Source organism: Anarhichas minor, unplaced genomic scaffold (genome assembly GCF_050575085.1).
Source record: "Anarhichas minor isolate MPS153535 unplaced genomic scaffold, ASM5057508v1 ptg000027l, whole genome shotgun sequence".
NCBI lineage: Eukaryota > Metazoa > Chordata > Actinopteri > Perciformes > Anarhichadidae > Anarhichas > Anarhichas minor.
The window spans coordinates 14,862,266-14,886,236 of record NW_027466473.1 but is presented as its reverse complement, the minus strand read 5'-3'; the positions used below and the strand labels follow the sequence as shown (position 1 = coordinate 14,886,236).

Genomic DNA, 23,971 nt, shown 5'->3' with positions numbered 1-23,971 from the left:
TCAACTAAGTCAATTTACATCCTTATAGAGACAAATGATGTCGACAAAGGCTTTCAGATTGCGTGGGACAAAAGGTTTGTAGATTTCAGTTATGTTCACTGGCTATCTCCTACGAGTCTTTAACTTATAAATCACTTACTCCTCGTTTCACAACTTCCTGCTCTACAAACTGTGTATAAAAAGCGTCTGACTACTACTGTAGGGCGGAGCAATTCTAGGTGGAACTTTTGGCTAGCTTGTACAATTCCTCTGAATCAAATGCCGCTCGTTTCTAAAGTTCCTGCTCTACTGCCTGTTGAATCAAGTAGAGTTGATATCCAGAGCTCAAAATATGCAAGAAAGAGGCACTTTGTCAACCAAGTGGCCGTGATCGTATAGTGGTTAGTACTCTGCGTTGTGGTCGCAGCAACCCCGGTTCGAATCCGGGTCACGGCAGCAATGATGAGTTGTACATGTTTTAATCTGTTGTAGTGTACTCCAGTCTCATTTCATGTAGTTTGAAACTTGCCAGCTTCAGCCAATTTTTCTAAATGAAGCCCGATGTTTTCCGACGACACCAGTAATTGTACTGGAGTTGTCCACACGTTGTCCACACGTTTGCATGAACTGCTGTCGGAACACGGCATTTCCCACAATGCACCAATGTGTAGGGCTAGTGGCGCAATGGACAACGCGTCTGACTACGGATCAGAAGATTCTAGGTTCGACTCCTGGCTAGCTCGTACGATTCTTTAACTTGTAGGTCACTTGCTCCTCGTTAAACAAGTTCTTGCCCTACAAACTGCTCAACTAAGTCAATTTACATCCTTATAGAGACAAATGATGTCGACAAAGGCTTTCAGATTGCGTGGGACAAAAGGTTTGTAGATTTCAGTTATGTTCACTGGCTATCTCCTACGAGTCTTTAACTTATAAATCACTTACTCCTCGTTTCACAACTTCCTGCTCTACAAACTGTGTATAAAAAGCGTCTGACTACTACTGTAGGGCGGAGCAATTCTAGGTGGAACTTTTGGCTAGCTTGTACAATTCCTCTGAATCAAATGCCGCTCGTTTCTAAAGTTCCTGCTCTACTGCCTGTTGAATCAAGTAGAGTTGATATCCAGAGCTCAAAATATGCAAGAAAGAGGCACTTTGTCAACCAAGTGGCCGTGATCGTATAGTGGTTAGTACTCTGCGTTGTGGTCGCAGCAACCCCGGTTCGAATCCGGGTCACGGCAGCAATGATGAGTTGTGCATGTTTTAAGCTGTTGTAGTTGTAGTGTACTCCAGTCTCATTTCATGTAGTTTGAAACTTGCCAGCTTCAGCCAATTTTTCTAAATGAAGCCCGATGTTTTCATAAAGTTCCTGCTCTACTGCCTGTTGAATCAAGTAGAGTTGATATCCAGAGCTCAAAATATGCAAGAAAGAGGCACTTTGTCAACCAAGTGGCCGTGATCGTATAGTGGTTAGTACTCTGCGTTGTGGTCGCAGCAACCCCGGTTCGAATCCGGGTCACGGCAGCAATGATGAGTTGTACATGTTTTAATCTGTTGTAGTGTACTCCAGTCTCATTTCATGTAGTTTGAAACTTGCCAGCTTCAGCCAATTTTTCTAAATGAAGCCCGATGTTTTCCGACGACACCAGTAATTGTACTGGAGTTGTCCACACGTTGTCAACACGTTTGCATGAACTGCTGTCGGAACACGGCATTTCCCACAATGCACCAATGTGTAGGGCTAGTGGCGCAATGGACAACGCGTCTGACTACGGATCAGAAGATTCTAGGTTCGACTCCTGGCTAGCTCGTACGATTCTTTAACTTGTAGGTCACTTGCTCCTCGTTAAACAAGTTCTTACCCTACAAACTGCTCAACTAAGTAAATTTACATCCTTATAGAGACAAATGATGTCAACAAAGGCTTTCAGATTGCATGGGACAAAAGGTTTGTAGATTTCAGTTATGTTCACTGGCTATCTCCCACGAGTCTTTAACTTATAAATCACTTACTCCTCGTTTCACAACTTCCTGCTCTACAAACTGTGTATAAAAAGCGTCTGACTACTACTGTAGGGCGGAGCAATTCTAGGTGGAACTTTTGGCTAGCTTGTACAATTCCTCTGAATCAAATGCCGCTCGTTTCTAAAGTTCCTGCTCTACTGCCTGTTGAATCAAGTAGAGTTGATATCCAGAGCTCAAAATATGCAAGAAAGAGGCACTTTGTCAACCAAGTGGCCGTGATCGTATAGTGGTTAGTACTCTGCGTTGTGGTCGCAGCAACCCCGGTTCGAATCCGGGTCACGGCAGCAATGATGAGTTGTGCATGTTTTAAGCTGTTGTAGTTGTAGTGTACTCCAGTCTCATTTCATGTAGTTTGAAACTTGCCAGCTTCAGCCAATTTTTCTAAATGAAGCCCGATGTTTTCATAAAGTTCCTGCTCTACTGCCTGTTGAATCAAGTAGAGTTGATATCCAGAGCTCAAAATATGCAAGAAAGAGGCACTTTGTCAACCAAGTGGCCGTGATCGTATAGTGGTTAGTACTCTGCGTTGTGGTCGCAGCAACCCCGGTTCGAATCCGGGTCACGGCAGCAATGATGAGTTGTACATGTTTTAATCTGTTGTAGTGTACTCCAGTCTCATTTCATGTAGTTTGAAACTTGCCAGCTTCAGCCAATTTTTCTAAATGAAGCCCGATGTTTTCCGACGACACCAGTAATTGTACTGGAGTTGTCCACACGTTGTCAACACGTTTGCATGAACTGCTGTCGGAACACGGCATTTCCCACAATGCACCAATGTGTAGGGCTAGTGGCGCAATGGACAACGCGTCTGACTACGGATCAGAAGATTCTAGGTTCGACTCCTGGCTAGCTCGTACGATTCTTTAACTTGTAGGTCACTTGCTCCTCGTTAAACAAGTTCTTACCCTACAAACTGCTCAACTAAGTAAATTTACATCCTTATAGAGACAAATGATGTCAACAAAGGCTTTCAGATTGCATGGGACAAAAGGTTTGTAGATTTCAGTTATGTTCACTGGCTATCTCCCACGAGTCTTTAACTTATAAATCACTTACTCCTCGTTTCACAACTTCCTGCTCTACAAACTGTGTATAAAAAGCGTCTGACTACTACTCTGTAGGGCGGAGCAATTCTAGGTGGAACTTTTGTCTAGCTTGTACAATTCCTCTGAATCAATTGCCGCTCATTTCTAAAGTTCCTGCTCTACTGCCTGTTGAATCAAGTAGAGTTGATATCCAGAGCTCAAAATATGCAAGAAAGAGGCACTTTGTCAACCAAGTGGCCGTGATCGTATAGTGGTTAGTACTCTGCGTTGTGGTCGCAGCAACCCCGGTTCGAATCCGGGTCACGGCAGCAATGATGAGTTGTGCATGTTTTAAGCTGTTGTAGTTGTAGTGTACTCCAGTCTCATTTCATGTAGTTTGAAACTTGCCAGCTTCAGCCAATTTTTCTAAATGAAGCCCGATGTTTTCATAAAGTTCCTGCTCTACTGCCTGTTGAATCAAGTAGAGTTGATATCCAGAGCTCAAAATATGCAAGAAAGAGGCACTTTGTCAACCAAGTGGCCGTGATCGTATAGTGGTTAGTACTCTGCGTTGTGGTCGCAGCAACCCCGGTTCGAATCCGGGTCACGGCAGCAATGATGAGTTGTACATGTTTTAATCTGTTGTAGTGTACTCCAGTCTCATTTCATGTAGTTTGAAACTTGCCAGCTTCAGCCAATTTTTCTAAATGAAGCCCGATGTTTTCCGACGACACCAGTAATTGTACTGGAGTTGTCCACACGTTGTCCACACGTTTGCATGAACTGCTGTCGGAACACGGCATTTCCCACAATGCACCAATGTGTAGGGCTAGTGGCGCAATGGACAACGCGTCTGACTACGGATCAGAAGATTCTAGGTTCGACTCCTGGCTAGCTCGTACGATTCTTTAACTTGTAGGTCACTTGCTCCTCGTTAAACAAGTTCTTACCCTACAAACTGCTCAACTAAGTAAATTTACATCCTTATAGAGACAAATGATGTCAACAAAGGCTTTCAGATTGCATGGGACAAAAGGTTTGTAGATTTCAGTTATGTTCACTGGCTATCTCCTACGAGTCTTTAACTTATAAATCACTTACTCCTCGTTTCACAACTTCCTGCTCTACAAACTGTGTATAAAAAGCGTCTGACTACTACTCTGTAGGGCGGAGCAATTCTAGGTGGAACTTTTGTCTAGCTTGTACAATTCCTCTGAATCAATTGCCGCTCATTTCTAAAGTTCCTGCTCTACTGCCTGTTGAATCAAGTAGAGTTGATATCCAGAGCTCAAAATATGCAAGAAAGAGGCACTTTGTCAACCAAGTGGCTGTGATCGTATAGTGGTTAGTACTCTGCGTTGTGGTCGCAGCAACCCCGGTTCGAATCCGGGTCACGGCAGCAATGATGAGTTGTGCATGTTTTAAACTGTTGTAGTTGTAGTGTACTCCAGTCTCATTTCATGTAGTTTGAAACTTGCCAGCTTCAGCCAATTTTTCTAAATGAAGCCCGATGTTTTCATAAAGTTCCTGCTCTACTGCCTGTTGAATCAAGTAGAGTTGATATCCAGAGCTCAAAATATGCAAGAAAGAGGCACTTTGTCAACCAAGTGGCCGTGATCGTATTGTGGTTAGTACTCTGCGTTGTGGTCGCAGCAACCCGGGTTCGAATCCGGGTCACGGCAGCAATGATGAGTTGTACATGTTTTAATCTGTTGTAGTGTACTCCAGTCTCATTTCATGTAGTTTGAAACTTGCCAGCTTCAGCCAATTTTTCTAAATGAAGCCCGATGTTTTCCGACGACACCAGTAATTGTACTGGAGTTGTCCACACGTTGTCCACACGTTTGCATGAACTGCTGTCGGAACACGGCATTTCCCACAATGCAGCAATGTGTAGGGCTAGTGGCGCAATGGACAACGCGTCTGACTACGGATCAGAAGATTCTAGGTTCGACTCCTGGCTAGCTCGTACGATTCTTTAACTTGTAGGTCACTTGCTCCTCGTTAAACAAGTTCTTGCCCTACAAACTGCTCAACTAACTAAATTGACATCCTTATAGAGACAAATGATGTCGACAAAGGCTTTCAGATTGTGTGGGACAAAAGGTTTGTAGATTTCAGTTATGTTCACTAGCTATCTCCTACGAGTCTTTAACTTATAAATCACTTACTCCTCGTTTCACAACTTCCTGCTCTACAAACTGTGTATAAAAAGCATCTGACTACTACTCTGTAGGGCGGAGCAATTCTAGGTGGAACTTTTGGCTAGCTTGTACAATTCCTCTGAATCAATTGCCGCTCGTTTCTAAAGTTCCTGCTCTACTGCCTGTTGAATCAAGTAGAGTTGATATCCAGAGCTCAAAATATGCAAGAAAGAGGCACTTTGTCAACCAAGTGGCCGTGATCGTATAGTGGTTAGTACTCTGCGTTGTGGTCGCAGCAACCCCGGTTCGAATCCGGGTCACGGCAGCAATGATGAGTTGTACATGTTTTAATCTGTTGTAGTGTACTCCAGTCTCATTTCATGTAGTTTGAAACTTGCCAGCTTCAGCCAATTTTTCTAAATGAAGCCCGATGTTTTCCGACGACACCAGTAATTGTACTGGAGTTGTCCACACGTTGTCCACACGTTTGCATGAACTGCTGTCGGAACACGGCATTTCCCACAATGCACCAATGTGTAGGGCTAGTGGCGCAATGGACAACGCGTCTGACTACGGATCAGAAGATTCTAGGTTCGACTCCTGGCTAGCTTGTACGATTCTTTAACTTGTAGGTCACTTGCTCCTCGTTAAACAAGTTCTTGCCCTACAAACTGCTCAACTAAGTCAATTTACATCCTTATAGAGACAAATGATGTCGACAAAGGCTTTCAGATTGCGTGGGACAAAAGGTTTGTAGATTTCAGTTATGTTCACTGGCTATCTCCTACAAGTCTTTAACTTATAAATCACTTACTCCTCGTTTCACAACTTCCTGCTCTACAAACTGTGTATAAAAAGCGTCTGACTACTACTCTGTAGGGCGGAGCAATTCTAGGTGGAACTTTTGGCTAGCTTGTACAATTCCTCTGAATCAATTGCCGCTCGTTTCTAAAGTTCCTGCTCTACTGCCTGTTGAATCAAGTAGAGTTGATATCCAGAGCTCAAAATATGCAAGAAAGAGGCACTTTGTCAACCAAGTGGCCGTGATCGTATAGTGGTTAGTACTCTGCGTTGTGGTAGCAGCAACCTCGGTTCGAATCCGGGTCACGGCAGCAATGATGAGTTGTACATGTTTTAATCTGTTGTAGTGTACTCCAGTCTCATTTCATGTAGTTTGAAACTTGCCAGCTTCAGCCAATTTTTCTAAATGAAGCCCGATGTTTTCCGACGACACCAGTAATTGTACTGGAGTTGTCCACACGTTGTCCACACGTTTGCATGAACTGCTGTCGGAACACGGCATTTCCCACAATGCACCAATGTGTAGGGCTAGTGGCGCAATGGACAACGCGTCTGACTACGGATCAGAAGATTCTAGGTTCGACTCCTGGCTAGCTCGTACGATTCTTTAACTTGTAGGTCACTTGCTCCTCGTTAAACAAGTTCTTGCCCTACAAACTGCTCAACTAAGTCAATTTACATCCTTATAGAGACAAATGATGTCGACAAAGGCTTTCAGATTGCGTGGGACAAAAGGTTTGTAGATTTCAGTTATGTTCACTGGCTATCTCCTACGAGTCTTTAACTTATAAATCACTTACTCCTCGTTTCACAACTTCCTGCTCTACAAACTGTGTATAAAAAGCATCTGACTACTACTGTAGGGTGGAGCAATTCTAGGTGGAACTTTTGGCTAGCTTGTACAATTCCTCTGAATCAAATGCCGCTCGTTTCTAAAGTTCCTGCTCTACTGCCTGTTGAATCAAGTAGAGTTGATATCCAGAGCTCAAAATATGCAAGAAAGAGGCACTTTGTCAACCAAGTGGCCGTGATCGTATAGTGGTTAGTACTCTGCGTTGTGGTCGCAGCAACCCCGGTTCGAATCCGGGTCACGGCAGCAATGATGAGTTGTACATGTTTTAATCTGTTGTAGTGTACTCCAGTCTCATTTGATGTAGTTTGAAACTTGCCAGCTTCAGCCAATTTTTCTAAATGAAGCCCGATGTTTTCCGACGACACCAGTAATTGTACTGGAGTTGTCCACACGTTGTCCACACGTTTGCATGAACTGCTGTCGGAACACGGCATTTCCCACAATGCACCAATGTGTAGGGCTAGTGGCGCAATGGACAACGCGTCTGACTACGGATCAGAAGATTCTAGGTTCGACTCCTGGCTAGCTCGTACGATTCTTTAACTTGTAGGTCACTTGCTCCTCGTTAAACAAGTTCTTGCCCTACAAACTGCTCAACTAAGTCAATTTACATCCTTATAGAGACAAATGATGTCGACAAAGGCTTTCAGATTGCGTGGGACAAAAGGTTTGTAGATTTCAGTTATGTTCACTGGCTATCTCCTACGAGTCTTTAACTTATAAATCACTTACTCCTCGTTTCACAACTTCCTGCTCTACAAACTGTGTATAAAAAGCGTCTGACTACTACTGTAGGGCGGAGCAATTCTAGGTGGAACTTTTGGCTAGCTTGTACAATTCCTCTGAATCAAATGCCGCTCGTTTCTAAAGTTCCTGCTCTACTGCCTGTTGAATCAAGTAGAGTTGATATCCAGAGCTCAAAATATGCAAGAAAGAGGCACTTTGTCAACCAAGTGGCCGTGATCGTATAGTGGTTAGTACTCTGCGTTGTGGTCGCAGCAACCCCGGTTCGAATCCGGGTCACGGCAGCAATGATGAGTTGTACATGTTTTAATCTGTTGTAGTGTACTCCAGTCTCATTTCATGTAGTTTGAAACTTGCCAGCTTCAGCCAATTTTTCTAAATGAAGCCCGATGTTTTCCGACGACACCAGTAATTGTACTGGAGTTGTCCACACGTTGTCAACACGTTTGCATGAACTGCTGTCGGAACACGGCATTTCCCACAATGCACCAATGTGTAGGGCTAGTGGCGCAATGGACAACGCGTCTGACTACGGATCAGAAGATTCTAGGTTCGACTCCTGGCTAGCTCGTACGATTCTTTAACTTGTAGGTCACTTGCTCCTCGTTAAACAAGTTCTTACCCTACAAACTGCTCAACTAAGTAAATTTACATCCTTATAGAGACAAATGATGTCAACAAAGGCTTTCAGATTGCATGGGACAAAAGGTTTGTAGATTTCAGTTATGTTCACTGGCTATCTCCTACGAGTCTTTAACTTATAAATCACTTACTCCTCGTTTCACAACTTCCTGCTCTACAAACTGTGTATAAAAAGCGTCTGACTACTACTCTGTAGGGCGGAGCAATTCTAGGTGGAACTTTTGTCTAGCTTGTACAATTCCTCTGAATCAATTGCCGCTCATTTCTAAAGTTCCTGCTCTACTGCCTGTTGAATCAAGTAGAGTTGCTATCCAGAGCTCAAAATATGCAAGAAAGAGGCACTTTGTCAACCAAGTGGCCGTGATCGTATAGTGGTTAGTACTCTGCGTTGTGGTCGCAGCAACCCCGGTTCGAATCCGGGTCACGGCAGCAATGATGAGTTGTGCATGTTTTAAGCTGTTGTAGTTGTAGTGTACTCCAGTCTCATTTCATGTAGTTTGAAACTTGCCAGCTTCAGCCAATTTTTCTAAATGAAGCCCGATGTTTTCATAAAGTTCCTGCTCTACTGCCTGTTGAATCAAGTAGAGTTGATATCCAGAGCTCAAAATATGCAAGAAAGAGGCACTTTGTCAACCAAGTGGCCGTGATCATATAGTGGTTAGTACTCTGCGTTGTGGTCGCAGCAACCCCGGTTCGAATCCGGGTCACGGCAGCAATGATGAGTTGTACATGTTTTAATCTGTTGTAGTGTACTCCAGTCTCATTTCATGTAGTTTGAAACTTGCCAGCTTCAGCCAATTTTTCTAAATGAAGCCCGATGTTTTCCGACGACACCAGTAATTGTACTGGAGTTGTCCACACGTTGTCCACACGTTTGCATGAACTGCTGTCGGAACACGGCATTTCCCACAATGCACCAATGTGTAGGGCTAGTGGCGCAATGGACAACGCGTCTGACTACGGATCAGAAGATTCTAGGTTCGACTCCTGGCTAGCTCGTACGATTCTTTAACTTGTAGGTCACTTGCTCCTCGTTAAACAAGTTCTTACCCTACAAACTGCTCAACTAAGTAAATTTACATCCTTATAGAGACAAATGATGTCAACAAAGGCTTTCAGATTGCATGGGACAAAAGGTTTGTAGATTTCAGTTATGTTCACTGGCTATCTCCTACGAGTCTTTAACTTATAAATCACTTACTCCTCGTTTCACAACTTCCTGCTCTACAAACTGTGTATAAAAAGCGTCTGACTACTACTCTGTAGGGCGGAGCAATTCTAGGTGGAACTTTTGTCTAGCTTGTACAATTCCTCTGAATCAATTGCCGCTCATTTCTAAAGTTCCTGCTCTACTGCCTGTTGAATCAAGTAGAGTTGATATCCAGAGCTCAAAATATGCAAGAAAGAGGCACTTTGTCAACCAAGTGGCCGTGATCGTATAGTGGTTAGTACTCTGCGTTGTGGTCGCAGCAACCCCGGTTCGAATCCGGGTCACGGCAGCAATGATGAGTTGTGCATGTTTTAAGCTGTTGTAGTTGTAGTGTACTCCAGTCTCATTTCATGTAGTTTGAAACTTGCCAGCTTCAGCCAATTTTTCTAAATGAAGCCCGATGTTTTCATAAAGTTCCTGCTCTACTGCCTGTTGAATCAAGTAGAGTTGATATCCAGAGCTCAAAATATGCAAGAAAGAGGCACTTTGTCAACCAAGTGGCCGTGATCGTATAGTGGTTAGTACTCTGCGTTGTGGTCGCAGCAACCCCGGTTCGAATCTGGGTCACGGCAGCAATGATGAGTTGTACATGTTTTAATCTGTTGTAGTGTACTCCAGTCTCATTTCATGTAGTTTGAAACTTGCCAGCTTCAGCCAATTTTTCTAAATGAAGCCCGATGTTTTCCGACGACACCAGTAATTGTACTGGAGTTGTCCACACGTTGTCCACACGTTTGCATGAACTGCTGTCGGAACACGGCATTTCCCACAATGCACCAATGTGTAGGGCTAGTGGCGCAATGGACAACGCGTCTGACTACGGATCAGAAGATTCTAGGTTCGACTCCTGGCTAGCTCGTACGATTCTTTAACTTGTAGGTCACTTGCTCCTCGTTAAACAAGTTCTTACCCTACAAACTGCTCAACTAAGTAAATTTACATCCTTATAGAGACAAATGATGTCAACAAAGGCTTTCAGATTGCATGGGACAAAAGGTTTGTAGATTTCAGTTATGTTCACTGGCTATCTCCTACGAGTCTTTAACTTATAAATCACTTACTCCTCGTTTCACAACTTCCTGCTCTACAAACTGTGTATAAAAAGCGTCTGACTACTACTCTGTAGGGCGGAGCAATTCTAGGTGGAACTTTTGTCTAGCTTGTACAATTCCTCTGAATCAATTGCCGCTCATTTCTAAAGTTCCTGCTCTACTGCCTGTTGAATCAAGTAGAGTTGATATCCAGAGCTCAAAATATGCAAGAAAGAGGCACTTTGTCAACCAAGTGGCCGTGATCGTATAGTGGTTAGTACTCTGCGTTGTGGTCGCAGCAACCCTGGTTCGAATCCGGGTCACGGCAGCAATGATGAGTTGTGCATGTTTTAAACTGTTGTAGTTGTAGTGTACTCCAGTCTCATTTCATGTAGTTTGAAACTTGCCAGCTTCAGCCAATTTTTCTAAATGAAGCCCGATGTTTTCATAAAGTTCCTGCTCTACTGCCTGTTGAATCAAGTAGAGTTGATATCCAGAGCTCAAAATATGCAAGAAAGAGGCACTTTGTCAACCAAGTGGCCGTGATCGTATTGTGGTTAGTACTCTGCGTTGTGGTCGCAGCAACCCGGGTTCGAATCCGGGTCACGGCAGCAATGATGAGTTGTACATGTTTTAATCTGTTGTAGTGTACTCCAGTCTCATTTCATGTAGTTTGAAACTTGCCAGCTTCAGCCAATTTTTCTAAATGAAGCCCGATGTTTTCCGACGACACCAGTAATTGTACTGGAGTTGTCCACACGTTGTCCACACGTTTGCATGAACTGCTGTCGGAACACGGCATTTCCCACAATGCAGCAATGTGTAGGGCTAGTGGCGCAATGGACAACGCGTCTGACTACGGATCAGAAGATTCTAGGTTCGACTCCTGGCTAGCTCGTACGATTCTTTAACTTGTAGGTCACTTGCTCCTCGTTAAACAAGTTCTTGCCCTACAAACTGCTCAACTAACTAAATTGACATCCTTATAGAGACAAATGATGTCGACAAAGGCTTTCAGATTGCGTGGGACAAAAGGTTTGTAGATTTCAGTTATGTTCACTGGCTATCTCCTACGAGTCTTTAACTTATAAATCACTTACTCCTCGTTTCACAACTTCCTGCTCTACAAACTGTGTATAAAAAGCATCTGACTACTACTCTGTAGGGCGGAGCAATTCTAGGTGGAACTTTTGGCTAGCTTGTACAATTCCTCTGAATCAATTGCCGCTCGTTTCTAAAGTTCCTGCTCTACTGCCTGTTGAATCAAGTAGAGTTGATATCCAGAGCTCAAAATATGCAAGAAAGAGGCACTTTGTCAACCAAGTGGCCGTGATCGTATAGTGGTTAGTACTCTGCGTTGTGGTCGCAGCAACCCCGGTTCGAATCCGGGTCACGGCAGCAATGATGAGTTGTACATGTTTTAATCTGTTGTAGTGTACTCCAGTCTCATTTCATGTAGTTTGAAACTTGCCAGCTTCAGCCAATTTTTCTAAATGAAGCCCGATGTTTTCCGACGACACCAGTAATTGTACTGGAGTTGTCCACACGTTGTCCACACGTTTGCATGAACTGCTGTCGGAACACGGCATTTCCCACAATGCACCAATGTGTAGGGCTAGTGGCGCAATGGACAACGCGTCTGACTACGGATCAGAAGATTCTAGGTTCGACTCCTGGCTAGCTCGTACGATTCTTTAACTTGTAGGTCACTTGCTCCTCGTTAAACAAGTTCTTACCCTACAAACTGCTCAACTAAGTAAATTTACATCCTTATAGAGACAAATGATGTCAACAAAGGCTTTCAGATTGCATGGGACAAAAGGTTTGTAGATTTCAGTTATGTTCACTGGCTATCTCCTACGAGTCTTTAACTTATAAATCACTTACTCCTCGTTTCACAACTTCCTGCTCTACAAACTGTGTATAAAAAGCGTCTGACTACTACTCTGTAGGGCGGAGCAATTCTAGGTGGAACTTTTGTCTAGCTTGTACAATTCCTCTGAATCAATTGCCGCTCATTTCTAAAGTTCCTGCTCTACTGCCTGTTGAATCAAGTAGAGTTGATATCCAGAGCTCAAAATATGCAAGAAAGAGGCACTTTGTCAACCAAGTGGCCGTGATCGTATAGTGGTTAGTACTCTGCGTTGTGGTCGCAGCAACCCCGGTTCGAATCCGGGTCACGGCAGCAATGATGAGTTGTGCATGTTTTAAACTGTTGTAGTTGTAGTGTACTCCAGTCTCATTTCATGTAGTTTGAAACTTGCCAGCTTTAGCCAATTTTTCTAAATGAAGCCCGATGTTTTCATAAAGTTCCTGCTCTACTGCCTGTTGAATCAAGTAGAGTTGATATCCAGAGCTCAAAATATGCAAGAAAGAGGCACTTTGTCAACCAAGTGGCCGTGATCGTATTGTGGTTAGTACTCTGCGTTGTGGTCGCAGCAACCCGGGTTCGAATCCGGGTCACGGCAGCAATGATGAGTTGTACATGTTTTAATCTGTTGTAGTGTACTCCAGTCTCATTTCATGTAGTTTGAAACTTGCCAGCTTCAGCCAATTTTTCTAAATGAAGCCCGATGTTTTCCGACGACACCAGTAATTGTACTGGAGTTGTCCACACGTTGTCCACACGTTTGCATGAACTGCTGTCGGAACACGGCATTTCCCACAATGCAGCAATGTGTAGGGCTAGTGGCGCAATGGACAACGCGTCTGACTACGGATCAGAAGATTCTAGGTTCGACTCCTGGCTAGCTCGTACGATTCTTTAACTTGTAGGTCACTTGCTCCTCGTTAAACAAGTTCTTGCCCTACAAACTGCTCAACTAACTAAATTGACATCCTTATAGAGACAAATGATGTCGACAAAGGCTTTCAGATTGCGTGGGACAAAAGGTTTGTAGATTTCAGTTATGTTCACTGGCTATCTCCTACGAGTCTTTAACTTATAAATCACTTACTCCTCGTTTCACAACTTCCTGCTCTACAAACTGTGTATAAAAAGCATCTGACTACTACTCTGTAGGGCGGAGCAATTCTAGGTGGAACTTTTGGCTAGCTTGTACAATTCCTCTGAATCAATTGCCGCTCGTTTCTAAAGTTCCTGCTCTACTGCCTGTTGAATCAAGTAGAGTTGATATCCAGAGCTCAAAATATGCAAGAAAGAGGCACTTTGTCAACCAAGTGGCCGTGATCGTATAGTGGTTAGTACTCTGCGTTGTGGTCGCAGCAACCCCGGTTCGAATCCGGGTCACGGCAGCAATGATGAGTTGTACATGTTTTAATCTGTTGTAGTGTACTCCAGTCTCATTTCATGTAGTTTGAAACTTGCCAGCTTCAGCCAATTTTTCTAAATGAAGCCCGATGTTTTCCGACGACACCAGTAATTGTACTGGAGTTGTCCACACGTTGTCCACACGTTTGCATGAACTGCTGTCGGAACACGGCATTTCCCACAATGCACCAATGTGTAGGGCTAGTGGCGCAATGGACAACGCGTCTGACTACGGATCAGAAGATTCTAGGTTCGACTCCTGGCTAGCTCGTACGATTCTTTAACTTGTAGGTCACTTGCTCCTCGTTAAACAAGTTCTTGCCGTACAAACTGCTCAACTAAGTCAATTTACATCCTTATAGAGACAAATGATGTCGACAAAGGCTTTCAGATTGCGTGGGACAAAAGGTTTGTAGATTTCAGTTATGTTCACTGGCTATCTCCTACGAGTCTTTAACTTATAAATCACTTACTCCTCGTTTCACAACTTCCTGCTCTACAAACTGTGTATAAAAAGCATCTGACTACTACTGTAGGGTGGAGCAATTCTAGGTGGAACTTTTGGCTAGCTTGTACAATTCCTCTGAATCAAATGCCGCTCGTTTCTAAAGTTCCTGCTCTACTGCCTGTTGAATCAAGTAGAGTTGATATCCAGAGCTCAAAATATGCAAGAAAGAGGCACTTTGTCAACCAAGTGGCCGTGATCGTATAGTGGTTAGTACTCTGCGTTGTGGTCGCAGCAACCCCGGTTTGAATCCGGGTCACGGCAGCAATGATGAGTTGTACATGTTTTAATCTGTTGTAGTGTACTCCAGTCTCATTTCATGTAGTTTGAAACTTGCCAGCTTCAGCCAATTTTTCTAAATGAAGCCCGATGTTTTCCGACGACACCAGTAATTGTACTGGAGTTGTCCACACGTTGTCCACACGTTTGCATGAACTGCTGTCGGAACACGGCATTTCCCACAATGCACCAATGTGTAGGGCTAGTGGCGCAATGGACAACGCGTCTGACTACGGATCAGAAGATTCTAGGTTCGACTCCTGGCTAGCTCGTACGATTCTTTAACTTGTAGGTCACTTGCTCCTCGTTAAACAAGTTCTTGCCCTACAAACTGCTCAACTAAGTCAATTTACATCCTTATAGAGACAAATGATGTCGACAAAGGCTTTCAGATTGCGTGGGACAAAAGGTTTGTAGATTTCAGTTATGTTCACTGGCTATCTCCTACGAGTCTTTAACTTATAAATCACTTACTCCTCGTTTCACAACTTCCTGCTCTACAAACTGTGTATAAAAAGCGTCTGACTACTACTGTAGGGCGGAGCAATTCTAGGTGGAACTTTTGGCTAGCTTGTACAATTCCTCTGAATCAAATGCCGCTCGTTTCTAAAGTTCCTGCTCTACTGCCTGTTGAATCAAGTAGAGTTGATATCCAGAGCTCAAAATATGCAAGAAAGAGGCACTTTGTCAACCAAGTGGCCGTGATCGTATAGTGGTTAGTACTCTGCGTTGTGGTCGCAGCAACCCCGGTTCGAATCCGGGTCACGGCAGCAATGATGAGTTGTACATGTTTTAATCTGTTGTAGTGTACTCCAGTCTCATTTCATGTAGTTTGAAACTTGCCAGCTTCAGCCAATTTTTCTAAATGAAGCCCGATGTTTTCCGACGACACCAGTAATTGTACTGGAGTTGTCCACACGTTGTCCACACGTTTGCATGAACTGCTGTCGGAACACGGCATTTCCCACAATGCACCAATGTGTAGGGCTAGTGGCGCAATGGACAACGCGTCTGAATACGGATCAGAAGATTCTAGGTTCGAGTCCTGGCTAGCTCGTACGATTCTTTAACTTGTAGGTCACTTGCTCCTTGTTAAACAAGTTCTTGCCCTACAAACTGCTCAACTAAGTCAATTTACATCCTTATAGAGACAAATGATGTCGACAAAGGCTTTCAGATTGCGTGGGACAAAAGGTTTGTAGATTTCAGTTATGTTCACTGGCTATCTCCTACGAGTCTTTAACTTATAAATCACTTACTCCTCGTTTCACAACTTCCTGCTCTACAAACTGTGTATAAAAAGCGTCTGACTACTACTGTAGGGCGGAGCAATTCTAGGTGGAACTTTTGGCTAGCTTGTACAATTCCTCTGAATCAAATGCCGCTCGTTTCTAAAGTTCCTGCTCTACTGCCTGTTGAATCAAGTAGAGTTGATATCCAGAGCTCAAAATATGCAAGAAAGAGGCACTTTGTCAACCAAGTGGCCGTGATCGTATAGTGGTTAGTACTCTGCGTTGTGGTCGCAGCAACCCGGTTCGAATCCGGGTCACGGCAGCAATGATGAGTTGTACATGTTTTAATCTGTTGTAGTGTACTCCAGTCTCATTTCATGTAGTTTGAAACTTGCCAGCTTCAGCCAATTTTTCTAAATGAAACCCGATGTTTTCCGACGACACCAGTAATTGTACTGGAGTTGTCCACACGTTGTCCACACGTTTGCATGAACTGCTGTCGGAACACGGCATTTCCCACAATGCACCAATGTGTAGGGCTAGTGGCGCAATGGACAACGCGTCTGACTACGGATCAGAAGATTCTAGGTTCGACTCCTGGCTAGCTCGTACGATTCTTTAACTTGTAGGTCACTTGCTCCTCGTTAAACAAGTTCTTGCCCTACAAACTGCTCAACTAAGTCAATTTACATCCTTATAGAGACAAATGATGTCGACAAAGGCTTTCAGATTGCGTGGGACAAAAGGTTTGTAGATTTCAGTTATGTTCACTGGCTATCTCCTACGAGTCTTTAACTTATAAATCACTTACTCCTCGTTTCACAACTTCCTGCTCTACAAACTGTGTATAAAAAGCGTCTGACTACTACTGTAGGGCGGAGCAATTCTAGGTGGAACTTTTGGCTAGCTTGTACAATTCCTCTGAATCAAATGCCGCTCATTTCTAAAGTTCCTGCTCTACTGCCTGTTGAATCAAGTAGAGTTGATATCCAGAGCTCAAAATATGCAAGAAAGAGGCACTTTGTCAACCAAGTGGCCGTGATCGTATAGTGGTTAGTACTCTGCGTTGTGGTCGCAGCAACCCCGGTTCGAATCCGGGTCACGGCAGCAATGATGAGTTGTACATGTTTTAATCTGTTGTAGTGTACTCCAGTCTCATTTCATGTAGTTTGAAACTTGCCAGCTTCAGCCAATTTTTCTAAATGAAGCCCGATGTTTTCCGACGACACCAGTAATTGTACTGGAGTTGTCCACACGTTGTCCACACGTTTGCATGAACTGCTGTCGGAACACGGCATTTCCCACAATGCACCAATGTGTAGGGCTAGTGGCGCAATGGACAACGCGTCTGACTACGGATCAGAAGATTCTAGGTTCGACTCCTGGCTAGCTCGTACGATTCTTTAACTTGTAGGTCACTTGCTCCTCGTTAAACAAGTTCTTGCCCTACAAACTGCTCAACTAAGTCAATTTACATCCTTATAGAGACAAATGATGTCGACAAAGGCTTTCAGATTGCGTGGGACAAAAGGTTTGTAGATTTCAGTTATGTTCACTGGCTATCTCCTACGAGTCTTTAACTTATAAATCACTTACTCCTCGTTTCACAACTTCCTGCTCTACAAACTGTGTATAAAAAGCGTCTGACTACTACTGTAGGGCGGAGCAATTCTAGGTGGAACTTTTGGCTAGCTTGTACAATTCCTCTGAATCAAATGCCGCTCGTTTCTAAAGTTCCTGCTCTACTGCCTGTTGAATCAAGTAGAGTTGATATCCAGAGCTCAAAATATGCAAGAAAGAGGCACTTTGTCAACCAAGTGGCCGTGATCGTATAGTGGTTAGTACTCTGCGTTGTGGTCGCAGCAACCCCGGTTCGAATCCGGGTCACGGCAGCAATGATGAGTTGTGCATGTTTTAAGCTGTTGTAGTTGTAGTGTACTCCAGTCTCATTTCATGTAGTTTGAAACTTGCCAGCTTCAGCCAATTTTTCTAAATGAAGCCCGATGTTTTCATAAAGTTCCTGCTCTACTCCCTGTTGAATCAAGTAGAGTTGATATCCAGAGCTCAAAATATGCAAGAAAGAGGCACTTTGTCAACCAAGTGGCCGTGATCGTATAGTGGTTAGTACTCTGCGTTGTGGTCGCAGCAACCCCGGTTCGAATCCGGGTCACGGCAGCAATGATGAGTTGTACATGTTTTAATCTGTTGTAGTGTACTCCAGTCTCATTTCATGTAGTTTGAAACTTGCCAGCTTCAGCCAATTTTTCTAAATGAAGCCCGATGTTTTCCGACGACACCAGTAATTGTACTGGAGTTGTCCACACGTTGTCCACACGTTTGCATGAACTGCTGTCGGAACACGGCATTTCCCACAATGCACCAATGTGTAGGGCTAGTGGCGCAATGGACAACGCGTCTGACTACGGATCAGAAGATTCTAGGTTCGACTCCTGGCTAGCTCGTACGATTCTTTAACTTGTAGGTCACTTCCTCCTCGTTAAACAAGTTCTTACCCTACAAACTGCTCAACTAAGTAAATTTACATCCTTATAGAGACAAATGATGTCAACAAAGGCTTTCAGATTGCATGGGACAAAAGGTTTGTAGATTTCAGTTATGTTCACTGGCTATCTCCTACGAGTCTTTAACTTATAAATCACTCGTTTCACAACTTCCTGCTCTACAAACTGTGTATAAAAAGCGTCTGACTACTACTCTGTAGGGCGGAGCAATTCTAGGTGGAACTTTTGTCTAGCTTGTACAATTCCTCTGAATCAATTGCCGCTCATTTCTAAAGTTCCTGCTCTACTGCCTGTTGAATCAAGTAGAGTTGATATCCAGAGCTCAAAATATGCAAGAAAGAGGCACTTTGTCAACCAAGTGGCTGTGATCGTATAGTGGTTAGTACTCTGCGTTGTGGTTGCAGCAACCCCGGTTCGAATCCGGGTCACGGCAGCAATGATGAGTTGTGCATGTTTTAAGCTGTTGTAGTTGTAGTGTACTCCAGTCTCATTTCATGTAGTTTGAAACTTGCCAGCTTCAGCCAATTTTTCTAAATGAAGCCCGATGTTTTCATAAAGTTCCTGCTCTACTGCCTGTTGAATCAAGTAGAGTTGATATCCAGAGCTCAAAATATGCAAGAAAGAGGCACTTTGTCAACCAAGTGGCCGTGATCGTATAGTGGTTAGTACTCTGCGTTGTGGTCGCAGCAACCCCGGTTCGAATCCGGGTCACGGCAGCAATGATGAGTTGTACATGTTTTAATCTGTTGTAGTGTACTCCAGTCTCATTTCATGTAGTTTGAAACTTGCCAGCTTCAGCCAATTTTTCTAAATGAAGCCCGATGTTTTCCGACGACACCAGTAATTGTACTGGAGTTGTCCACACGTTGTCCACACGTTTGCATGAACTGCTGTCGGAACACGGCATTTCCCACAATGCAGCAATGTGTAGGGCTAGTGGCGCAATGGACAACGCGTCTGACTACGGATCAGAAGATTCTAGGTTCGACTCCTGGCTAGCTCGTACGATTCTTTAACTTGTAGGTCACTTGCTCCTCGTTAAACAAGTTCTTGCCCTACAAACTGCTCAACTAACTAAATTGACATCCTTATAGAGACAAATGATGTCGACAAAGGCTTTCAGATTGCGTGGGACAAAAGGTTTGTAGATTTCAGTTATGTTCACTGGCTATCTCCTACGAGTCTTTAACTTATAAATCACTTACTCCTCGTTTCACAACTTCCTGCTCTACAAACTGTGTATAAAAAGCGTCTGACTACTACTCTGTAGGGCGGAGCAATTCTAGGTGGAACTTTTGGCTAGCTTGTACAATTCCTCTGAATCAATTGCCGCTCGTTTCTAAAGTTCCTGCTCTACTGCCTGTTGAATCAAGTAGAGTTGATATCCAGAGCTCAAAATATGCAAGAAAGAGGCACTTTGTCAACCAAGTGGCCGTGATCGTATAGTGGTTAGTACTCTGCGTTGTGGTCGCAGCAACCCCGGTTCGAATCCGGGTCACGGCAGCAATGATGAGTTGTGCATGTTTTAAGCTGTTGTAGTTGTAGTGTACTCCAGTCTCATTTCATGTAGTTTGAAACTTGCCAGCTTCAGCCAATTTTTCTAAATGAAGCCCGATGTTTTCATAAAGTTCCTGCTCTACTGCCTGTTGAATCAAGTAGAGTTGATATCCAGAGCTCAAAATATGCAAGAAAGAGGCACTTTGTCAACCAAGTGGCCGTGATCGTATAGTGGTTAGTACTCTGCGTTGTGGTCGCAGCAACCCCGGTTCGAATCCGGGTCACGGCAGCAATGATGAGTTGTGCATGTTTTAAGCTGTTGTAGTTGTAGTGTACTCCAGTCTCATTTCATGTAGTTTGAAACTTGCCAGCTTCAGCCAATTTTTCTAAATGAAGCCCGATGTTTTCATAAAGTTCCTGCTCTACTGCCTGTTGAATCAAGTAGAGTTGATATCCAGAGCTCAAAATATGCAAGAAAGAGGCACTTTGTCAACCAAGTGGCCGTGATCGTATAGTGGTTAGTACTCTGCGTTGTGGTCGCAGCAACCCCGGTTCGAATCCGGGGCACGGCAGCAATGATGAGTTGTGCATGTTTTAAGCTGTTGTAGTTGTAGTGTACTCCAGTCTCATTTCATGTAGTTTGAAACTTGCCAGCTTCAGCCAATTTTTCTAAATGAAGCCCGATGTTTTCCGACGACACCAGTAATTGTACTGGAGTTGTCCACACGTTGTCCACACGTTTGCATGAACTGCTGTCGGAACACGGCATTTCCCACAATGCACCAATGTGTAGGGCTAGTGGCGCAATGGACAACGCGTCTGACTACGGATCAGAAGATTCTAGGTTCGACTCCTTGCTAGCTCGTACGATTCTTTAACTTGTAGGTCACTTGCTCCTCGTTAAACAAGTTATTGCCCTACAAACTGCTCAACTAAGTAAATTTACATCCTTATAGAGACAAATGATGTCGACAAAGGCTTTCAGATTGCGTGGGACAAAAGGTTTGTAGATTTCAGTTATGTTCACTGGCTATCTCCTACGAGTCTTTAACTTATAAATCACTTACTCCTCGTTTCACAACTTCCTGCTCTACAAACTGTGTATAATAAGCGTCTGACTACTACTCTGTAGGGCGGAGCAATTCTAGGTGGAACTTTTGGCTAGCTTGTACAATTCCTCTGAATCAATTGCCGCTCGTTTCTAAAGTTCCTGCTCTACTGCCTGTTGAATCAAGTAGAGTTGATATCCAGAGCTCAAAATATGCAAGAAAGAGGCACTTTGTCAACCAAGTGGCCGTGATCGTATAGTGGTTAGTACTCTGCGTTGTGGTCGCAGCAACCCCGGTTCGAATCCGGGGCACGGCAGCAATGATGAGTTGTGCATGTTTTAAGCTGTTGTAGTTGTAGTGTACTCCAGTCTCATTTCATGTAGTTTGAAACTTGCCAGCTTCAGCCAATTTTTCTAAATGAAGCCCGATGTTTTCCGACGACACCAGTAATTGTACTGGAGTTGTCCACACGTTGTCCACACGTTTGCATGAACTGCTGTCGGAACACGGCATTTCCCACAATGCACCAATGTGTAGGGCTAGTGGCGCAATGGACAACGCGTCTGACTACGGATCAGAAGATTCTAGGTTCGACTCCTTGCTAGCTCGTACGATTCTTTAACTTGTAGGTCACTTGCTCCTCGTTAAACAAGTTATTGCCCTACAAACTGCTCAACTAAGTAAATTTACATCCTTATAGAGACAAATGATGTCGACAAAGGCTTTCAGATTGCGTGGGACAAAAGGTTTGTAGATTTCAGTTATGTTCACTGGCTATCTCCTACGAGTCTTTAACTTATAAATCACTTACTCCTCGTTTCACAACTTCCTGCTCTACAAACTGTGTATAATAAGCGTCTGACTACTACTCTGTAGGGCGGAGCAATTCTAGGTGGAACTTTTGGCTAGCTTGTACAATTCCTCTGAATCAATTGCCGCTCGTTTCTAAAGTTCCTGCTCTACTGCCTGTTGAATCAAGTAGAGTTGATATCCAGAGCTCAAAATATGCAAGAAAGAGGCACTTTGTCAACCAAGTGGCCGTGATCGTATAGTGGTTAGTACTCTGCGTTGTGGTCGCAGCAACCCCGGTTCGAATCCGGGGCACGGCAGCAATGATGAGTTGTGCATGTTTTAAGCTGTTGTAGTTGTAGTGTACTCCAGTCTCATTTCATGTAGTTTGAAACTTGCCAGCTTCAGCCAATTTTTCTAAATGAAGCCCGATGTTTTCCGACGACACCAGTAATTGTACTGGAGTTGTCCACACGTTGTCCACACGTTTGCATGAACTGCTGTCGGAACACGGCATTTCCCACAATGCACCAATGTGTAGGGCTAGTGGCGCAATGGACAAAGCGTCTGACTACGGATCAGAAGATTCTAGGTTCGACTCCTTGCTAGCTCGTACGATTCTTTAACTTGTAGGTCACTTGCTCCTCGTTAAACAAGTTATTGCCCTACAAACTGCTCAACTAAGTAAATTTACATCCTTATAGAGACAAATGATGTCGACAAAGGCTTTCAGATTGCGTGGGACAAAAGGTTTGTAGATTTCAGTTATGTTCACTGGCTATCTCCTACGAGTCTTTAACTTATAAATCACTTACTCCTCGTTTCACAACTTCCTGCTCTACAAACTGTGTATAATAAGCGTCTGACTACTACTCTGTAGGGCGGAGCAATTCTAGGTGGAACTTTTGGCTAGCTTGTACAATTCCTCTGAATCAATTGCCGCTCGTTTCTAAAGTTCCTGCTCTACTGCCTGTTGAATCAAGTAGAGTTGATATCCAGAGCTCAAAATATGCAAGAAAGAGGCACTTTGTCAACCAAGTGGCCGTGATCGTATAGTGGTTAGTACTCTGCGTTGTGGTTGCAGCAACCCCGGTTCGAATCCGGGTCACGGCAGCAATGATGAGTTGTGCATGTTTTAAGCTGTTGTAGTTGTAGTGTACTCCAGTCTCATTTCATGTAGTTTGAAACTTGCCAGCTTCAGCCAATTTTTCTAAATGAAGCCCGATGTTTTCCGACGACACCAGTAATTGTACTGGAGTTGTCCACACGTTGTCCACACGTTTGCATGAACTGCTGTCGGAACACGGCATTTCCCACAATGCACCAATGTGTAGGGCTAGTGGCGCAATGGACAACGCGTCTGACTACGGATCAGAAGATTCTAGGTTCGACTCCTGGCTAGCTCGTACGATTCTTTAACTTGTAGGTCACTTCCTCCTCGTTAAACAAGTTCTTACCCTACAAACTGCTCAACTAAGTAAATTTACATCCTTATAGAGACAAATGATGTCAACAAAGGCTTTCAGATTGCATGGGACAAAAGGTTTGTAGATTTCAGTTATGTTCACTGGCTATCTCCTACGAGTCTTTAACTTATAAATCACTCGTTTCACAACTTCCTGCTCTACAAACTGTGTATAAAAAGCGTCTGACTACTACTCTGTAGGGCGGAGCAATTCTAGGTGGAACTTTTGTCTAGCTTGTACAATTCCTCTGAATCAATTGCCGCTCATTTCTAAAGTTCCTGCTCTACTGCCTGTTGAATCAAGTAGAGTTGATATCCAGAGCTCAAAATATGCAAGAAAGAGGCACTTTGTCAACCAAGTGGCCGTGATCGTATAGTGGTTAGTACTCTGCGTTGTGGTTGCAGCAACCCCGGTTCGAATCCGGGTCACGGCAGCAATGATGAGTTGTGCATGTTTTAAGCTGTTGTAGTTGTAGTGTACTCCAGTCTCATTTCATGTAGTTTGAAACTTGCCAGCTTCAGCCAATTTTTCTAAATGAAGCCCGATGTTTTCATAAAGTTCCTGCTCTACTGCCTGTTGAATCAAGTAGAGTTGATATCCAGAGCTCAAAATATGCAAGAAAGAGGCACTTTGTCAACCAAGTGGCCGTGATCGTATAGTGGTTAGTACTCTGCGTTGTGGTCGCAGCAACCCCGGTTCGAATCCGGGTCACGGCAGCAATGATGAGTTGTACATGTTTTAATCTGTTGTAGTGTACTCCAGTCTCATTTCATGTAGTTTGAAACTTGCCAGCTTCAGCCAATTTTTCTAAATGAAGCCCGATGTTTTCCGACGACACCAGTAATTGTACTGGAGTTGTCCACACGTTGTCCACACGTTTGCATGAACTGCTGTCGGAACACGGCAT

General features: G+C 43.8%; 1 protein-coding gene and 52 non-coding genes across 53 annotated transcripts in view; 52 read left to right on the top strand and 1 right to left on the bottom strand.

Moving 5' to 3' along the window:
• Nucleotides 1-23,971, bottom strand: part of cfap54 (cilia and flagella associated 54) — a 122,804-nt gene that overhangs the window by 3,384 nt on the left and 95,449 nt on the right. The gene's annotated exons all lie outside the window — the stretch shown is intronic.
• trnah-gug (transfer RNA histidin (anticodon GUG)) lies at nt 364-435 on the top strand. The gene has a single exon. It is a non-coding gene; the product is annotated as a tRNA-His (tRNA).
• On the top strand, nt 650-722 carry trnar-acg (transfer RNA arginine (anticodon ACG)). The gene has a single exon. It is a non-coding gene; the product is annotated as a tRNA-Arg (tRNA).
• trnah-gug (transfer RNA histidin (anticodon GUG)) lies at nt 1,149-1,220 on the top strand. The gene has a single exon. It is a non-coding gene; the product is annotated as a tRNA-His (tRNA).
• On the top strand, nt 1,432-1,503 carry trnah-gug (transfer RNA histidin (anticodon GUG)). Its single transcript has one exon. It is a non-coding gene; the product is annotated as a tRNA-His (tRNA).
• Nucleotides 1,718-1,790, top strand: trnar-acg (transfer RNA arginine (anticodon ACG)). Its single transcript has one exon. It is a non-coding gene; the product is annotated as a tRNA-Arg (tRNA).
• On the top strand, nt 2,217-2,288 carry trnah-gug (transfer RNA histidin (anticodon GUG)). Its single transcript has one exon. It is a non-coding gene; the product is annotated as a tRNA-His (tRNA).
• Nucleotides 2,500-2,571, top strand: trnah-gug (transfer RNA histidin (anticodon GUG)). The gene has a single exon. It is a non-coding gene; the product is annotated as a tRNA-His (tRNA).
• Nucleotides 2,786-2,858, top strand: trnar-acg (transfer RNA arginine (anticodon ACG)). The gene has a single exon. It is a non-coding gene; the product is annotated as a tRNA-Arg (tRNA).
• trnah-gug (transfer RNA histidin (anticodon GUG)) lies at nt 3,287-3,358 on the top strand. Its single transcript has one exon. It is a non-coding gene; the product is annotated as a tRNA-His (tRNA).
• On the top strand, nt 3,570-3,641 carry trnah-gug (transfer RNA histidin (anticodon GUG)). The gene has a single exon. It is a non-coding gene; the product is annotated as a tRNA-His (tRNA).
• trnar-acg (transfer RNA arginine (anticodon ACG)) lies at nt 3,856-3,928 on the top strand. Its single transcript has one exon. It is a non-coding gene; the product is annotated as a tRNA-Arg (tRNA).
• trnah-gug (transfer RNA histidin (anticodon GUG)) lies at nt 4,357-4,428 on the top strand. Its single transcript has one exon. It is a non-coding gene; the product is annotated as a tRNA-His (tRNA).
• On the top strand, nt 4,926-4,998 carry trnar-acg (transfer RNA arginine (anticodon ACG)). Its single transcript has one exon. It is a non-coding gene; the product is annotated as a tRNA-Arg (tRNA).
• On the top strand, nt 5,427-5,498 carry trnah-gug (transfer RNA histidin (anticodon GUG)). The gene has a single exon. It is a non-coding gene; the product is annotated as a tRNA-His (tRNA).
• On the top strand, nt 5,713-5,785 carry trnar-acg (transfer RNA arginine (anticodon ACG)). The gene has a single exon. It is a non-coding gene; the product is annotated as a tRNA-Arg (tRNA).
• trnar-acg (transfer RNA arginine (anticodon ACG)) lies at nt 6,500-6,572 on the top strand. The gene has a single exon. It is a non-coding gene; the product is annotated as a tRNA-Arg (tRNA).
• trnah-gug (transfer RNA histidin (anticodon GUG)) lies at nt 6,999-7,070 on the top strand. Its single transcript has one exon. It is a non-coding gene; the product is annotated as a tRNA-His (tRNA).
• Nucleotides 7,285-7,357, top strand: trnar-acg (transfer RNA arginine (anticodon ACG)). The gene has a single exon. It is a non-coding gene; the product is annotated as a tRNA-Arg (tRNA).
• trnah-gug (transfer RNA histidin (anticodon GUG)) lies at nt 7,784-7,855 on the top strand. The gene has a single exon. It is a non-coding gene; the product is annotated as a tRNA-His (tRNA).
• Nucleotides 8,070-8,142, top strand: trnar-acg (transfer RNA arginine (anticodon ACG)). Its single transcript has one exon. It is a non-coding gene; the product is annotated as a tRNA-Arg (tRNA).
• trnah-gug (transfer RNA histidin (anticodon GUG)) lies at nt 8,571-8,642 on the top strand. Its single transcript has one exon. It is a non-coding gene; the product is annotated as a tRNA-His (tRNA).
• On the top strand, nt 9,140-9,212 carry trnar-acg (transfer RNA arginine (anticodon ACG)). The gene has a single exon. It is a non-coding gene; the product is annotated as a tRNA-Arg (tRNA).
• trnah-gug (transfer RNA histidin (anticodon GUG)) lies at nt 9,641-9,712 on the top strand. Its single transcript has one exon. It is a non-coding gene; the product is annotated as a tRNA-His (tRNA).
• Nucleotides 10,210-10,282, top strand: trnar-acg (transfer RNA arginine (anticodon ACG)). Its single transcript has one exon. It is a non-coding gene; the product is annotated as a tRNA-Arg (tRNA).
• Nucleotides 10,711-10,782, top strand: trnah-gug (transfer RNA histidin (anticodon GUG)). The gene has a single exon. It is a non-coding gene; the product is annotated as a tRNA-His (tRNA).
• trnar-acg (transfer RNA arginine (anticodon ACG)) lies at nt 11,280-11,352 on the top strand. Its single transcript has one exon. It is a non-coding gene; the product is annotated as a tRNA-Arg (tRNA).
• trnah-gug (transfer RNA histidin (anticodon GUG)) lies at nt 11,781-11,852 on the top strand. Its single transcript has one exon. It is a non-coding gene; the product is annotated as a tRNA-His (tRNA).
• On the top strand, nt 12,067-12,139 carry trnar-acg (transfer RNA arginine (anticodon ACG)). Its single transcript has one exon. It is a non-coding gene; the product is annotated as a tRNA-Arg (tRNA).
• trnah-gug (transfer RNA histidin (anticodon GUG)) lies at nt 12,568-12,639 on the top strand. Its single transcript has one exon. It is a non-coding gene; the product is annotated as a tRNA-His (tRNA).
• trnar-acg (transfer RNA arginine (anticodon ACG)) lies at nt 13,137-13,209 on the top strand. Its single transcript has one exon. It is a non-coding gene; the product is annotated as a tRNA-Arg (tRNA).
• Nucleotides 13,638-13,709, top strand: trnah-gug (transfer RNA histidin (anticodon GUG)). The gene has a single exon. It is a non-coding gene; the product is annotated as a tRNA-His (tRNA).
• trnar-acg (transfer RNA arginine (anticodon ACG)) lies at nt 13,924-13,996 on the top strand. Its single transcript has one exon. It is a non-coding gene; the product is annotated as a tRNA-Arg (tRNA).
• On the top strand, nt 14,423-14,494 carry trnah-gug (transfer RNA histidin (anticodon GUG)). The gene has a single exon. It is a non-coding gene; the product is annotated as a tRNA-His (tRNA).
• Nucleotides 14,709-14,781, top strand: trnar-acg (transfer RNA arginine (anticodon ACG)). The gene has a single exon. It is a non-coding gene; the product is annotated as a tRNA-Arg (tRNA).
• Nucleotides 15,208-15,279, top strand: trnah-gug (transfer RNA histidin (anticodon GUG)). The gene has a single exon. It is a non-coding gene; the product is annotated as a tRNA-His (tRNA).
• On the top strand, nt 15,494-15,566 carry trnar-acg (transfer RNA arginine (anticodon ACG)). The gene has a single exon. It is a non-coding gene; the product is annotated as a tRNA-Arg (tRNA).
• On the top strand, nt 16,278-16,350 carry trnar-acg (transfer RNA arginine (anticodon ACG)). The gene has a single exon. It is a non-coding gene; the product is annotated as a tRNA-Arg (tRNA).
• On the top strand, nt 16,777-16,848 carry trnah-gug (transfer RNA histidin (anticodon GUG)). The gene has a single exon. It is a non-coding gene; the product is annotated as a tRNA-His (tRNA).
• On the top strand, nt 17,063-17,135 carry trnar-acg (transfer RNA arginine (anticodon ACG)). Its single transcript has one exon. It is a non-coding gene; the product is annotated as a tRNA-Arg (tRNA).
• Nucleotides 17,562-17,633, top strand: trnah-gug (transfer RNA histidin (anticodon GUG)). Its single transcript has one exon. It is a non-coding gene; the product is annotated as a tRNA-His (tRNA).
• Nucleotides 17,845-17,916, top strand: trnah-gug (transfer RNA histidin (anticodon GUG)). Its single transcript has one exon. It is a non-coding gene; the product is annotated as a tRNA-His (tRNA).
• trnar-acg (transfer RNA arginine (anticodon ACG)) lies at nt 18,131-18,203 on the top strand. The gene has a single exon. It is a non-coding gene; the product is annotated as a tRNA-Arg (tRNA).
• Nucleotides 18,908-18,979, top strand: trnah-gug (transfer RNA histidin (anticodon GUG)). The gene has a single exon. It is a non-coding gene; the product is annotated as a tRNA-His (tRNA).
• Nucleotides 19,194-19,266, top strand: trnar-acg (transfer RNA arginine (anticodon ACG)). The gene has a single exon. It is a non-coding gene; the product is annotated as a tRNA-Arg (tRNA).
• trnah-gug (transfer RNA histidin (anticodon GUG)) lies at nt 19,695-19,766 on the top strand. Its single transcript has one exon. It is a non-coding gene; the product is annotated as a tRNA-His (tRNA).
• trnah-gug (transfer RNA histidin (anticodon GUG)) lies at nt 19,978-20,049 on the top strand. Its single transcript has one exon. It is a non-coding gene; the product is annotated as a tRNA-His (tRNA).
• On the top strand, nt 20,553-20,625 carry trnar-acg (transfer RNA arginine (anticodon ACG)). Its single transcript has one exon. It is a non-coding gene; the product is annotated as a tRNA-Arg (tRNA).
• On the top strand, nt 21,346-21,418 carry trnar-acg (transfer RNA arginine (anticodon ACG)). Its single transcript has one exon. It is a non-coding gene; the product is annotated as a tRNA-Arg (tRNA).
• trnah-gug (transfer RNA histidin (anticodon GUG)) lies at nt 22,640-22,711 on the top strand. The gene has a single exon. It is a non-coding gene; the product is annotated as a tRNA-His (tRNA).
• Nucleotides 22,932-23,004, top strand: trnar-acg (transfer RNA arginine (anticodon ACG)). The gene has a single exon. It is a non-coding gene; the product is annotated as a tRNA-Arg (tRNA).
• On the top strand, nt 23,426-23,497 carry trnah-gug (transfer RNA histidin (anticodon GUG)). The gene has a single exon. It is a non-coding gene; the product is annotated as a tRNA-His (tRNA).
• trnah-gug (transfer RNA histidin (anticodon GUG)) lies at nt 23,709-23,780 on the top strand. Its single transcript has one exon. It is a non-coding gene; the product is annotated as a tRNA-His (tRNA).